The sequence below is a fragment of the Peromyscus californicus genome, unplaced genomic scaffold (genome assembly GCF_007827085.1).
Source record: "Peromyscus californicus insignis strain IS unplaced genomic scaffold, ASM782708v3 Scaffold_12__1_contigs__length_115047231, whole genome shotgun sequence".
Classification (NCBI taxonomy): Eukaryota; Metazoa; Chordata; class Mammalia; order Rodentia; family Cricetidae; genus Peromyscus; species Peromyscus californicus.
In genome coordinates this window covers 95,700,153-95,715,605 of record NW_026294413.1, presented here as the reverse complement: position 1 = coordinate 95,715,605, position 15,453 = coordinate 95,700,153, and the positions used below count along the sequence as shown (strand labels likewise).

Genomic DNA, 15,453 nt, shown 5'->3' with positions numbered 1-15,453 from the left:
AAATAAATGGCAAGGACCCACACCAGAGATTGTACTCTGATCTCCACAGACACCTTGTGGTAAGTGTGCAATACACCTATGTAACACACAAAGATAAAAACAGAACGAACATCTACGATGTGGAGGACATCTTCAAAGGGACTATTCTGGGTGTAACAGAAATCCTTAAACAAGAGGGGAACACAGACAAAGTAATTGAAGAAATAAATTACTTCATTTTTATGTTTTGAAGAAACGATTTATGAAAGTTTGATGACAACTATCTCATCTTGTATCTACAAGTACAATAAGTGTAAAAATTACAAGCAAAATTAAATAATAAAGATGGAAAAGAACAGAAAAAAAGGCCCAAGGTACACATAATAAAATTCAAATGGTAGCAAGGAAACCCAAGAAGATTGCAGAGATAAAGAATAGTAAAACCAAAACAAGGGGTGGCATCAGATTTCTGACATGTTGGTTAGTTATTCCCATCAAGCGGACATGAGCTCAGCTTATTTGGGAAAAAGAAATCTCAGTTGAAGAATTCCCTCCATCAGATTGCCCTGTGGATATGCCTCTGGGACATTTTCTTGATTAGTGGTCTACATGGGAAGAAAGGTCCTATCCTACTATGGGTGGTACCACCTCTGTGCAGGTGATCCGAGGCTGTGTAAGAATGCAGGAGGAAAGCCGGGCGGTGGCGGCGCACGCCTTTAATCCCAGCACTCCGGAGGCAGAGCCAGGTGGATCTCTGTGAGTTCGAGGTCAGCCTGGTATACAGAGCAAGATCCAGGAAAGGCACCAAAACAACACAGAGAAACCTTGTCTTGAAAAACTAAAAAAAAAGAAAAAAGAAAAAAGAAAGCAGGCTGAGCAAGCTATGAGGAGCAAACCAGTAAGCAGTATACCTCCATTACCTCTACATCAGCTCCTGATTCCTTATACTATATGTGAGGTATTACACCTTAAAAGCAGATCATGAGGAATTAAAGACCCACTGCTTACCCTCCATACATTGGGGTTCTCACCATGGCATCAATCAACCATAAATAGAATATCTCAGTTAAACACATTACCCTACTGCTGAGATACACTTAATCCTGTAATCCTTGCATCTGTTTTGAAGAAGGACAGATTCTTTTCCCAGTCTTCTCCCCTGAGTAATGCAGCATATTCACATTGCACTTCCTTATTGTGCAGGCAGAGATTGCTTACTGTACCTTGCTTTATTGAGCTTCAAAGATCAGACAATACTTATGAAGGTTTGTGGCAGTGCTGGATAGAACAAGCCTTTGGGCACCAATTTCCCCCCAAGAACATGTGTTCCCTACTTGTCTCTATGCTGTATTTCAGTGACTGCCACAATCTTAAGCTTTTTCATTATTATTGCATTTGCTTTAGTAGTCTGTGGCCCATGAGCTTTGATGTCACTTAGGAGATTATTTGGGACACTAAAAACTTCAGTCATTTAAGATGTCAGACTTAATAAGTGACTGTTCTACCAACTGTCTGTGACCCTTTCCTTAGGCCACAGCAATACTGAAATCAGACCAGTTAACAGCAGTACAATGACTTTAGAGTATTTAAATAAAAGGAAGAATTGCACATCTCTCGCTTTAAATTAAAAATTTGAAATGATTAAGGTTAATGAGAATGACATACAGAAAGCCAAGCAAGTCTGAAAACTAGGCCTCTTATGCCAAACAGAGAAGTCATAAATACAAAGGACAAATTCTTGAAATTAAAAGAGCCATTCAAGTTATCACACAATATGAAGTAAAACAGATTTATTGGTGATATGGAGAAAGTTTCACCGGTGTGGCCTCAAGATCCAACCAACCTGCTCTTGAGACAAGGCCTAATGAGGATGAAGCAGTGGCTCTCCTCAGTTCTATGAAGAATCCGATGGAGATGGAAGCTTAAAACAACGGCCAGAAGCAGAGATTGGCTCGTGGGGTTTAGGGACAGAAGCCATCTCTGTAGCATCCACACGCGAGACGAGGGAGCAGACACTGCTACAGGAGCCTCAGCGAGTGAATTATGAAATGCAGACAACTGATGAAGGAGGCTACACTTAGCAACAGATAGATGTTCAATGTGGACAAGCAACTTTGTCCCGGACAGAGATGCCATCCAAGCATCATGGCTTGAGAAAGGGGTTGATGTCTGGCTTCAAAGAATCACAGCACATGTTGCTTGGCTATTAGGAGCTAATGCACTTGGTGACTTGAAGTTAAGATCCATCCTCATGTATCATTAAAAAAAAAATCCTAGCATCCATAAGAATTATACTACATCTATTCTGCTAGTACTCTGTAAACGGAACAACAAATCCTGAAAAACAGCACATCTGTTTACAACATGTTGATTCTGTTGTGTTGTAGCTCAATTGTAGTTTTTTGATTAAAACATAATAATTGCAAATATGATGTGTAGACACATGGAACAACATGCATAATCAATATTTCCCTTTCTTTATCATTCTTTTCTGTTGAAGTCTCTAAATTCCTCTCTTGTACATTATCATAAAACAGTAATAAGTGATTGTGAACATCCCCTCTGCCTACAGAAGGGCAGAACTTCCTTCTGTCAAACATCATTTTGGTATCAATTGTCCAGTTTGCCTTTTTTCCCCCACATCTGACACTTCCTGGATTTAGTAATTACCATTTTACTGCAGAGAGATGTGGCATTGCATGTCACTTGCCATAATGTCTCCCAGATGTGTCCATTTATCTACAAATGACAGAAATTCATTCTTTTTTCTTATTGCCTGTGGTGATATTGTGCACCCCAATAAAACTTATCTGGGGATCAGAGGATAGAGCCAGCCACTAGATTAGACATAGAGGCCAGACAGTGATGGCACACACCCTTAATCCTATCACTCCAGATCCATTTGGTTCTCTGTGAGTTCAAGGCCACACTGGGAAAAGGCGTGGTGGCACACACTTTTAATCTCAACACTTGAGAATTCATGCCTTTGTTTGGGAAGTACACATGACTTGAATCCCAGGAAATAAGATGGTAAGGGCAGAAAAAGGTATATAAGGCGTGAGGAAGCAGGAACTCACTGTCTTAAAACTGAGGATTTCGTAGAGGTAAGAACTTGTGGCTGGCTTGCTCTGCTTCTCTGATCTTTCAGTTTTCACCCCAATGTCTGACTACAGGTTTTTTAATTAATAAGACCGTTTAGAAATTCATGTTACAATTACCTTTATTCATTTGTATGTGTATTTGTGTGGAGGGGGCATGCACATGCTATGGCACATATGTAGTGGCCAAAGAAGAACTTAAGTCAGTTCTCTCCTTCTACCATGTGGATTCTGGGAATTAAAGTCAATCTGTCAGTCCCAAAGGCAAGTTTTTATATTCCAAGCCATCTCGGAGGCCCCAGAATTTCATATTTTCTTATGGGATAATAGGTTAATTCCATGTCTTTGCCATTTCAAGTAGTGCAGCATAAAACATAGAGTTGTAGATGTCTTTGGGGTATGTTGATTTCATTGATCTTGAATATATATGTGATGGATCATATGGTAGATGGCCTGATGGTTTGTTTTACTGAGTATGTAGATAATTCAGAGGTACTTCAAGAGAAAAAAAAAATCTTTTCAAAATATCATTGACAATGCACCTGGTCACCCATGAGCCCTGCTGGAGATATGCAGGAAGATTAATTCTGTTTCCATGACTGCTGATACAACATCAATTTGGAAGTCCATATATCAAGGAGTACTTTTACATTTCAAGTCTTATCGAATGGCTGTGCTAAAAACAGGCAAAGTATAATTCAGAAGGAGAGAAGATTACCAAGGATAAAGGAAGTCGTTTAATAATGATTTAGGGTCAATTAATCAAGAAAATCTAAATGTTTATGCCTTAGTAAGAAAGCTTCAAAATATATTATGCAACAACTGATAAAACTTCAAAATGAAATAAAACACAATTATCACTTAATAGTTTAATAAGCCTCTCAATAATTGTTAGAACAAATACACAAAGATATTATCAAAGATATTGAAGGCACAAACAAAACTATCAACCACATTGACTCGATTCACATTTACAGACTGTTCAATGCAACAATAGATTATATATTCTTTTCAAGCTTTCATGAATCATGAACCAAAAATAAATAAATAAATAAATAAATAAATAAATAAATAAACAGACAGACAGACAATACATTGCACTGTGAATCAGTCTCACTACATTTAAAAGGATCCAAGTACTAGGAACTATGTACTATGTTTCCTCACCATGCCAGAATTAAATTATAAATGGACCACTGAAAAATCCCCAAATATTTCAAACAAAATAACATACTCCTAAATAATCCATGGGTCAAAGAAGAAAATGAAAATTAATATGAAAGATATTTTGAGCTGAATCATGAACTATTCTACATCACAATGTATGTGACGACACTAAGTCACTGAAAGAGAAACATGACACGAAAGCAAGCCTCAGCAACTTCATCTTCTCCTGTGGAGCTGGAAGAAAGAAAAGGAAAGGATGGCCAGAGTGAGCAGGAAAGTGTAACAATAAAGACAAAAGCAGAAGGAAGCAAAAGAGAGGGAGAGGGAGAGAGGAGGGAAACAGTCAATCCTTTATGAACACGGAGAAAATATTGAAAGAAACAGAAAACACTACTAAGATAATCAATGAAATTAAAAAAAAAACTGGTGTTTGAAATCAACACCAATAAATAGAAAGATCTGGAGAAGCACAAAAGCAGCCCAAGTAATGACCATAAAAAATAAGAGAACTTATAGCTACAGATTCCATCAATGTGAAAAAATAGTCAAGAAACATCGTCAACTTTACATTCCTAAGTTTGACAACTTAGATGATAATTGGAGACTCCCTTGAGTAACCCAAATTACCAAAACTCACTCAAGGAAAAATAGTTCTAAGGCTTCCAAAAAGTTTAATGTGTAGTTAAACCATTCCTACAAAGTAAACTCTAAGCCACATGGCCTCATAAGCAATCCCAGCATTCACAGAAAAAATAAAGTCTACATAAAACTATCTAGACTTGAACACTTCTCACCAGATATTCTGAAGCCATCTTTATGCCAATATCAAAACCAGGGAAATGAATTAGAAGGAAGAAGAACCAACCAAAATCTCTTATGAACACTGGAGAAATATTCTAATCAAAATTTTCTCAAATTAAATGTGAAATATAATACAAAAAATAATTATTATAACTAGAAAGCCTAATCTCAGGGGTTATTTAAATTAGAAAATCAATTCATGTGTTTTAGCATATTAACAAACTAAAAGAAAAATCCCATAATCATCTCAGTACATTCAGAAGGAGCAGGATGCAAAATCCGGCATGAATTCCCGACAGAAATGCTGCAAGCTAGGAACAGAGAGGGACCTCCTTGGCCTCATGAACGTGTATCTGATATGACACTTCATGGCAAAGCACTATGTGTTCTTCTCAGCCTCAAGGCCCAGAAAAAGATGTCTAATCCTACCACCATTTGAACCTTTGTTCTGGAGATGCTAATCAAGATTGATGAGCAGGAAAGAGGAGGATACACAAAGTACCCAAACACAAAGTAAGAATTAAAGTTGCTGCATTTCCAAAGGACATGACAGTCAATGCAGAAAAATGTCCCAGCATGTTTGTAAAGGAGCTAGAATTCTTAAATGTATCAAGGTTAGGGTCCCAAGACACAAGATTAGTACATAACACTCAATTGTATTCCTACATATGGTAATATGTAGGAATGTACCAATGAACCATTAGACACTGAAGTTTTTTAAACTACCATTTACCATGGTGTTGCTCAATAATATAAAATATTGACATAAAAATCTGACACAAAATTAAAGGTCTGAACACTAAAAATAATAAACTATTGTTGAGAAAAATTTAAAACAGCTTAAATAAATGAAGAGAAATACATCCTGGATAAGAAGACTAAATAATATTAAGATGGAAGTTCTTTCCAAATTCTATCATAGATTCAATGTAATCACAAATGAAACCCCAGGCATGATTTTTGTAGCAGTGACAAACTAAATCAGAAACAGGCTAATCCTAAACTTTATACGAAAAATTCTAATGGCCTACTATTGCCAAAACAACTTTGAAAAAGAACTTAAAAGTCTACAAAATATGATTTCAAATCTTACTATAAAGCAATTATAAGCCAAAGAATGTGCTATTGTTATAAAAATGGGAAAACAAAACATAACAACTGAACAGAATAGGCTGTTAAGGAAGTTTTCAGTTACTACACTAAAAGCACAGTCCACAAAAGAATTCATTGACAAGTTGTACTTCATCAACATAAAAAGGGCTGCCATCCATAAAGACAGTGTTATGATGAAAAAACAAGCCAGAGACTGGCAGGAAATATTTGCAAAGTCTTTATCCAGTAAAGAATTTGGCATTGAAAATATAAATATCTTTCAAAACCCAAAAAAAGGATATAATTCAACAAAAACTGGTAAACTATTTAAGCGATCAATTGACTGAGGCAGAATATATATATATATACACGGTATGCTTGGAGAGACAGCACATCTCTAAAATGCATGTCTAGCATGTACAAAGCCCTGGGTTCCACCCTCACCAAATGAGGAAGGAGAGGAGGTAAAGAAGCAAGAATGGAGAAAAGTGGGGGAAAGCAGGCAGGATGGAGAGGCCAGAAAGATATCAACATCATCAGTCATCAAGGAAATGAAAACTCAAATTACAATGAGAACCATCAGACCCCTACTATAGTAATTAAAATTCAAGTATATATCTTCCTCTAAAATAAAAGCATACATCCATGCAAAGACCTATTATGTATATCCCTGTGATGGTTTGAAGAAGAATGGCCCCCATAGGCTCCTATATTTGAATGCTTAGTCATCAGGGAGTGGCACTATTTGGAAGAATTAGGAGGTGTGCCCTTGTTGAAGAAAGTGTGTTTCAAAAGCCTATGCCAGGACCAGGACATACTGATGAGGGTGTAACTCTCAGCTACTGCTGTAGTATCTGCCTGTATACTATCATGCTTCCTGCCATCATGACGAACTAAACCCCTGAAACTGTAAGTGAGCCCCTAATTAAACGCGTTCTCTTACAATAATTGCATTGATCATGTGTCTCTTCATAGCAATAGAACAGTGACTAAGACAATCCCTAATAGCACTATACGTGCTGGCCAAAAATCTAGACTCAAAATGCCGGTCTATGAATGTGATTCACTCATACAGTTGAATATTTCTCATCAATGAAAGGGGAAAAATACTTTTATTTTTTAAATATCTACACTTAATAATGTCATATCAAAAGAAAATAAAGAATATATACTGAAGTGTTCTATTTATGCAAATCTCTAGAAGTTAGAAATCATCAACAGGGACTGCTCTAGTTACGTATCTGTTACTGTGATAAACAAACACCAAGACCAAAAGCAACTTGGGAAGGAAAGAATTTATTTCATCTTATACTTCCAACTCAGTCTGTCATTGAGAGAAGTCAGACAAGAATTCAAGGCAGAACCTATGGATTTACTATGCTGCTTAGTAACTTATCTTCTGCCTTCCTCACTTACTCCTGGTCAGCTAGATTTCTTAGACAACCAGGGGCCACCTGCTTAGGAATGCCCTTGCCCACATGGGCTGGGTTTTCCCATATTCATCATCAAGACAATCTCTCACACACATGGCCAGAAGCCAATCTGATAGAGGCAACTTTTCAATTGAAGATCCCTCATTCCATATAACTCTAGACTGGGTCGTTAAAAATACCAAGTAGGGGTCGGGGATTTAGCTCAGTGGTAGAGCGCTTGCATAGCAAGTGCAAGGCCCTGGGTTCGGTCCTCAGCTCCAGGAAAGAAAGAAAAAGAAAGAAAGAAAGAAAAATACCAAGTAACCAGCATGGTGCCAAAACTAGATCAGTAGTTGCCTAAGGGGTTATAAAGATCAGAGAGAAGTAGGGTGGAATACGAAGGGGTACAAGGACACTTTGTGTGTTGTGGGTATGTTTACTGTCTTTATTGTAGTTATTATTGATGAGTGTATGTATATGTCAAACCTAATGTGTACACTTACATATGTCCATTTGTTGTATATCAAACCTCACACTGTTAGTTCTTAATAAAGAATGAAAGTGATAATGAAAAGCAGTGCTGGGCCAGTGATATGGCTTAGTGAGTGCAGGCCCTTGCCATCAACCCTGATGATTTAAGTTGGATACCCTGTACCTATGTGGGAAGAACTGAGTCCTTCAAATTGTCCTCTGACCTCTAAATGCACACTGTGACATACACATGCATACACACACATACACCTACACAGAGACACAGACATACACACATATTCACATACAACATAAATAAATGTAATAAAAAATCAAAACAGTTCTGGGTTGCAGCTAATGCCTGATAAATGGCAACACCTATTCTTCCCTCCAGGATTCTGAGCCAGGACAACAGGGAAGGGGAAGCTGCGATCCGTGTCCTCAAAAACTCCTCAGTGAGGCTAGGGAGCTAAACGAGTGTGTAGATTACAACAAACAAATTGGTTTTGAGGGATGAGAAATTAAAATTAAAGATGGCAAACAGCACAGGGACTTAATGTTCAAACAGAATTAAAATCTTCCAAATGAAAGGAAGAAAACAATTATAACCCCCTTGTCTGTGCATCCCAGACAGACAGGGGGTTATAAATATCCCCAAATCCTAAAGCTAGGGCTCTGCTTTCATGTGCTCTTATTGCTTTCTTCACTTACTCTTGGCATCATTTCCCACAGTAACCAAGTGTAATGGAATCCCATAGTAACGTGTTTACCCTCCGTATAGGTTCTGGGTAGGGCGGTCAGGAAAGTTTAGAGTTTTTCTCCGTTGCTCCACAGATCCTCATGTGGATCAGCAACCAGTGCAAGGGCGTAGGGCCTGAAGGAAAAGTATAGACAATATTCTAGGGAGAGGGCACTGAGAAGGTCCACGTGCTGGTATGACATCTGATGGAGTGTAAAGTCCTCTTAGGGTCTAGTTGAAACAGCTCCACAGACAGGACTTCCTTTGGAGACTGTCGCAGTACCGCCTGTCCATAACCTGCTCCCGTGAAGGTGAGCCCGTGAGATCAAAAGCACATAAGCTGTTTGGTGAGATCAAGTGCATGGGGCAGACAGTGTTCACCACACTGTACATGGAAAGGTATGATGTGCACTGGCTGTGGCAAGCCTGAATGAGAGATCCCTATTTCTACCTATTTAACTCTGTCTGTCTGTCTGTTTTGACACAGGGTCTCACTATGAAACCTTGGCTGGCCTGGAACTCTCTATGTAGACCAGGCTGGCCTCAAACTAATAGAGATCCACTTGCCTCTGCCTCCAAGTGCCTGGCCACACTATTTAGCTCTTAAGTCATTCACCATTTGAACATAGAATCCATTCCCACAAAGCTCCTGTGAATTAACAACACTTTCCCCCCAGTGTATTAACTGCGGTTTCTGTAAGGAGTTTCACCAGTGTTTTCTGCCTGACAGAGACCTGGTCCAAGGCAAAGGGAGCTTTGATGGACCTCTGATGAAACACTGCTTCACCTATGATCATAATACAGGCCCAGAAAAAAATAGGCACAATGCAACAAGAGGACCTGACAGCGGTAGCTCATGGAGAAAATTATCATAGTCTCCTGGGGCCATGAAAGACTGGGATTTTCATCAATGCCTCCTCCTCCTCATTTAGGCAATCAGACAGGAAGAGTCAAGGTGAGCAAGCAATAGATAATAGGCGGTTTAACCAGAAATGCCTCCTCAGGCGAGCCCTTCATGCTGGAATCTTTCAGGAAAGAGATAGGAATGAGATTTGGGCCCTCACTCACAGGCTGTTAGGGAGATGGGCATATGCATCAATTGCTAACAATGCAGAGCTCTGTGAGGAATTCAAGATGGCGTGAGATTTGGGAAGGGCACAGACAGTAGACAGAAAAGTCCTGGGGAGGCCTAGAGCCAGGAAGGGAACTACCAGAAACCACCAGTCCCCTGCAGGCATGAGCTGGGACACAATGGAAGAATGGTAAGTAAAAAACAGTGGGAAGGTGGGGGAGGGTCATCTTGCAGCAGGCTGTGCAGGCAATATAATGTGAGCAATTCCCTACTGTTGGGGTCAGCCAGAGCATGACTTGCTGTCCGAGGTCAGGAGCACTAGCAAGAAACAGGTCTGGAGGAGGACAAGGAGTTCTGAGACAGTCACACTGAACTTCAGATGGGAGATAAGGTCCTATGTTGGGGGGGGGGAATCAGGAAAACAGTTGGTCTCTGGGTCTAGAGCTTAAGAACAAGGTTTAGAATGGGCAAGGCTGGGTAGGTCATTGGTGTATGTTACAGTGGGAGAGTTATGTTAATGGCCAGCTGACTAAGCCCTCCCCCCTTATGAAAACTTACCTCTTCCTGGGCCCTGACCACCCACCATCACTGAGCATCTACATTGTTTCTTAAACATCTTAAACCATTTCCATTCAACTCTGTAATGGCTGTATGTCTCCAAGAGTGTATCCAAAGAAGTCTGCTGTCAAGCATCAGATTGAGCGATTACCTTCCCCATCACATGGAGTCCTTCAGAAGCCTGAGACTCAACACTGCACAATCCATAGAATTTCCTACAAAAAGTTCCCAAGAGAAAACACCACAAAGTACACGTCTCTTGCCAGGATGAAGCTTCCTGGGAAGGCACTATCCTCTTTGTCCATAGTCTAGCCAGCACTGAGGACACCATGTGTATTTTGACAAACTATAAAGACGTCTCTGTAGCAGGAATCTTAAATGGTCTTATTAATAAAATCAAACCTGAGGCCAGTTATTGGGGTGAACACTGGAAGATCAGAGAGACAGAACAAGCCACAGCTAACCTCACCTGGCCAACTTCCCAGCTGATCTTGTTTCCTCAGACTGGAAGCCTCTGTGTCTTCATATCTGAATGGCTCTCAGCTGAACTGTGCTGCTCAAAACCTAAAAGCTTAACCAGCCAAAACCTAAAAGCTTAACCAGCCAAATGCTTAACCAGCCAAATGCTTCTAGTTTCTGGTCCTTATGCCTTATATACCTTTCTGCTTTCTACCATCACTCCCTGGGATTAAAGGCTTGCTTTCTGGGATTAAAGGTGTGAGTCACCATGCTTGGCTGTATCCTTGAACACATGGATTTCTGCCTCTGGAATGCTAGGATTAAAGGTGTGAGTGCCACCATTTTCTAGCCTTTGTATCTAGTGGCTTTTCTGTCTCTGACCCCAGATAAGTTTATTAAGGTGCACAATATTTGGGGGAACACAATACCACCACACTTCTCAGATCTGATAAAGCTAAATAGAGAAAAGGTTCTCACTCCAGCCTGATACAGAGGTTCCAGAGGCCACCCAACACATCCAGGCTTGAACTGGCATCTCTATCCCTGAGGCTCAGCTCTTTAATTGTTGCTTTCTTTCTCTGATACAGACTGTGAAGTGCTCATCAATACACTTTGCTCTTCACTCCATAGATCGACCCACCTTCAATCCAACCTGTACGCAAGCTCTTTTCTACAGGGCACTGAAGACTCATTGATACGCTAGATCTGGCCATGTCCTCAAGGGGCTCACAGTATACTAACCACTTTGTCCAATGATTTGCTTCACTTTCCACGTGTTCTTATAACTTAATCATTCAATAAAAATGCATTGTATGCCAAAACTACATCTGCTCACCAGTGTCCCACAGTAGAGCCAGAGAGTCACTAAATCGCCCAGAGAAGTGCACAAATTCATAAGCCAAAAAACAGACTGGTAATGTGCAACAATCCTCACCAGTGAACAAGTAGATGTATTAAGAAAATCACCATGAAAAGAACACAAACAAAAGCATGTATCCTTGACTGTTTATCCTGGGTCCACAAAAATACCTGAAGCAAATCAAACACAGAAGGATGGTGGCACACTTGTAACCCCAGCACCGAGGAGGCAGAGACAGATGGATTCCTAGGACTCACTACCCAGCCAGTCTAGCATGCTTGGCGAGTAAGCCAGTACAAAACCCTGCCTCAAAAAATCAAGGTGGATGGCATCTGAGGAACAGCACCTGAAATTGGCCTCTGGCCATAACATGTACATTCACAAATATGCATGTGTACTTCTACACATATGGACCTGTACGCACACGCGCGCATGCACACACACACACACACACACACACACACACACACACACACACACCCCAAATCTCAGAGTTGAGGTTGGAAAGTGAGTCTTCACCAAATGCCTGCCCCTTGACTTTTTCAAGTGTTTTCCTTATTTTATTACTAGTCACCACACAGAGTACAAAGAACAGCAACTGAAAACTATTTGTCTGTGGCTCTGTATTGGTTAGCTTAAGTTCTGCAATGCTTAAAATGCTACAACACTACAAGAAGAATACTAGGGTTTTGTTTTCTTTGGGACAATGCTTAAACAGTAAATAACACTCTCCATGTGGCTGGCCCAGTGGATGAACTGAGATGTCATTTAGAGACCATCTCTGTCATTAACCATATGCTACATCAGAATTTGGGGTCAAGACTTCAGCAGAGTCTCTACCTTTGGATTGAAGTCTTTAAGAATGTCCATGTGCTGGGGCCAAAGGTCAGCCAAAGAGTGTCCCCACTGCCATGTATACCTGAGCCCTGCTGACTGGCTTTTCAGAACCAGACTCTGACCCCAAGTTCTGGTTCTCTGCCAAAGCCATTAGCACAACGGTGTCACTAACAGACAGGGCTTTGGAGCTGGATGATCTTCACAAAGAATTCTACAGGCAGGAAGGTAGAGATGCCCCAGGGATTAAAGCATCTGCTGTGCAAGCATGAGTTTAAATTCTCCAGAAACACACATAAATTCTGGGTGGCCATGGCAGGCCACTTTGTAATTCCTGTTTCAGAAGGCCAAAAGAGGATTCCTAGAGCAAGCTGGCTAGACAGGCCATATCAGTGAGGTCTGTGTTTGAATGAGAGAACCTTCCTCAATACATTAGGTGGAAGAGCAATAGTGGCTGGTGTCCCCCATCACCTTCAGGCCTCCATAAACACACACCTATGTGCATCCTCATCCACCTGGGCAAAAATGTGTACACACACACACACACACACACACACACACACACACACACACACACACAAAAATGGGCATAAAAGCATCTCATAGGCAATACATAATCTCTGCCTGACCTTGAGGAATTGATTCAACTCTGGAAACTTCCGTTTCCTTATCTGTAAAACAGAGATGACAGTAATTGCCTAGTGGGGCTATTGGTGAGCAGTAAAGGACTTAACCATTGTAAAGTGATTGACAAGCTCCTGGCATGCATATCCCAGTAATCAGGAAATGCTGGCTGCTATCCTGTGCCTCTCAAGAGAAAGAGCCTTCATGGAGAGAAGGATGCAAGATAGAAGGGAGCAGGGGGTCCTCAAATCCCCTCACTTCTGAAGAAAGACATGTCTACTTCAGAACTCTCAGATCAAGCTGCACTCTGGCCAGCCAAGGTAAGTATTCTCTGTGGTGGAGTGCAGACTTCCTTCTGTGGCTGTTCCGTGCTGGCTCTACAGGTGCCCCTTTCTATACCTGTCCCCTGGTGAGTCTAAGCTCTGGGTTCAAGCTGCCTCCAAAATACCTGGGTGCCTGGGAGTGGGGAGTACCTCATAGCACCTCACATTCTGGGGTCTGAAGTCAAGACCAGCCCTGGAGAGGGAGTCAGGCTTGAAGGACAGGGCACCTTGGGGATGGGTGGGGATGCAGAAGAGGGGAGTGAAAATCTTTAAAATGTAAAATAGCAGGTTTCTGAAGCCTGGCCACGGAGAAACACTGGCTATTCACTGTGGAGGAGTCATCCAAAAAGGAAAACCCGCGCCAGACATTTGACTTCAGGGACACACGTGGGACGCTTCCTTTCACTGGAACAAAGGACACTGGGCTTTGAAGAGCCTGCAGAGAAGCAACAAAGCTCAGAGAATCAAAACTCGCTGAGGATCAATGGAGCCTCAACCAGGCTCTGAAAAGCAGGGTGGGGGCGGTCACATCCCCTCTCCTAATTTTACCAGCACAGTTATGGAACCGCCCCGAGGGAAATGGGCAGCACCTTGTGTCTCCAGCTGGCCCGTGTAGACAGGGAGCTCATAAGATGTGAACTAGGAGGAAAACCATCAGCAGTGTGCCTGGCAAGCAGCTAGTGTGTGATGCTACCTGCGCCATTATTAAAGCAGCCCCCCAAAATGGATCTCAGCCATATCCACACTGAGCTAATGAAGAAATACACATCATAAAAGAAGAAATTACCCACATAATAAACCTTGGATCTCCCAAAATGAAGCCATTAGAAATTGATCAGCTAATTCAGGAGCGGCTGAAGGCTGTATTCCCTCACTGAAAGCAAAACCAGGAAACATTTACAGGTCTGCCCTCAGTGAACAGCATGTGGAACTCACACCGGCTGCCCTGGCTCTGCTTCCTGAAAGAGTGTGCGGGCAGAGAGGGTTCTTCAGAAAAGCTGGGGGCACGTGACAATAGGTCACCCTGTGCAATAGCTTCATCATAAACCAGCAGGATACAATTTCTAAAGAGTGAACAGGTAAAGCCCCAAGTGCTCCCATTCACCCCTGAGGCCAAACCCATGGGGTGATGAGACCTAAAGGTACTTCCTAGTAACCTTTTTTGGATGAGTACATTATATATACACCTGCTGACTACACACACACACACATACACACACACTCACATACACCTGTACACTCACATATACCTGTACACTCACATGGATATACAAATGGCATATACATATATTCTCACAAACTTATACATCCATACATGCATCTGTACACTCATATGCATATACACATGCACATGTATTATTCATTACATACACTCTCCCAACTATACAGATGTGCACTCTAAATTCATACATGCATACACACTCACATACATATATTCACATACATATACAACTCACATATGCACCACAGAAACACACAGTTCACACATATACATACTCAAATATGTTCATATGCACAAACAACTCACACTATATACAGATACATACATTCACACATGCACATTCACATATCCACACTCACAAACCTATACATACTCTCACAATACACACCTGCACACATAGGTATTTGTACATACACGCTCACATGAATATAGATATATATTAATTTTCACATGTACACAATTCACATACTCTGTTATACCATACCACGTACTCATATGCGTAACACTCCTCACACATATATACATGCCTACATGTAAACCATTACATTTTCACACATATACACACTTAGAAACATATACACTCCTGTTTACACTCAGACACTCACATAACACTCTCACACACTTGTAATATTCTGCATGAGATAAGGGCCTCTATCCTCTCCATATCCCTTTGTCCTGCCATCTGTATTTATTTCACAACCTGACCTCATCTCCCAGGGTCTGGCTCCTTATTGACCATCAGC

General features: G+C 41.0%; 1 protein-coding gene across 3 annotated transcripts in view; it reads right to left on the bottom strand.

The window, feature by feature from the left end:
- Grid1 (glutamate ionotropic receptor delta type subunit 1) overlaps positions 1–15,453 on the bottom strand; it is a 727,989-nt gene that overhangs the window by 272,301 nt on the left and 440,235 nt on the right. The gene's annotated exons all lie outside the window — the stretch shown is intronic.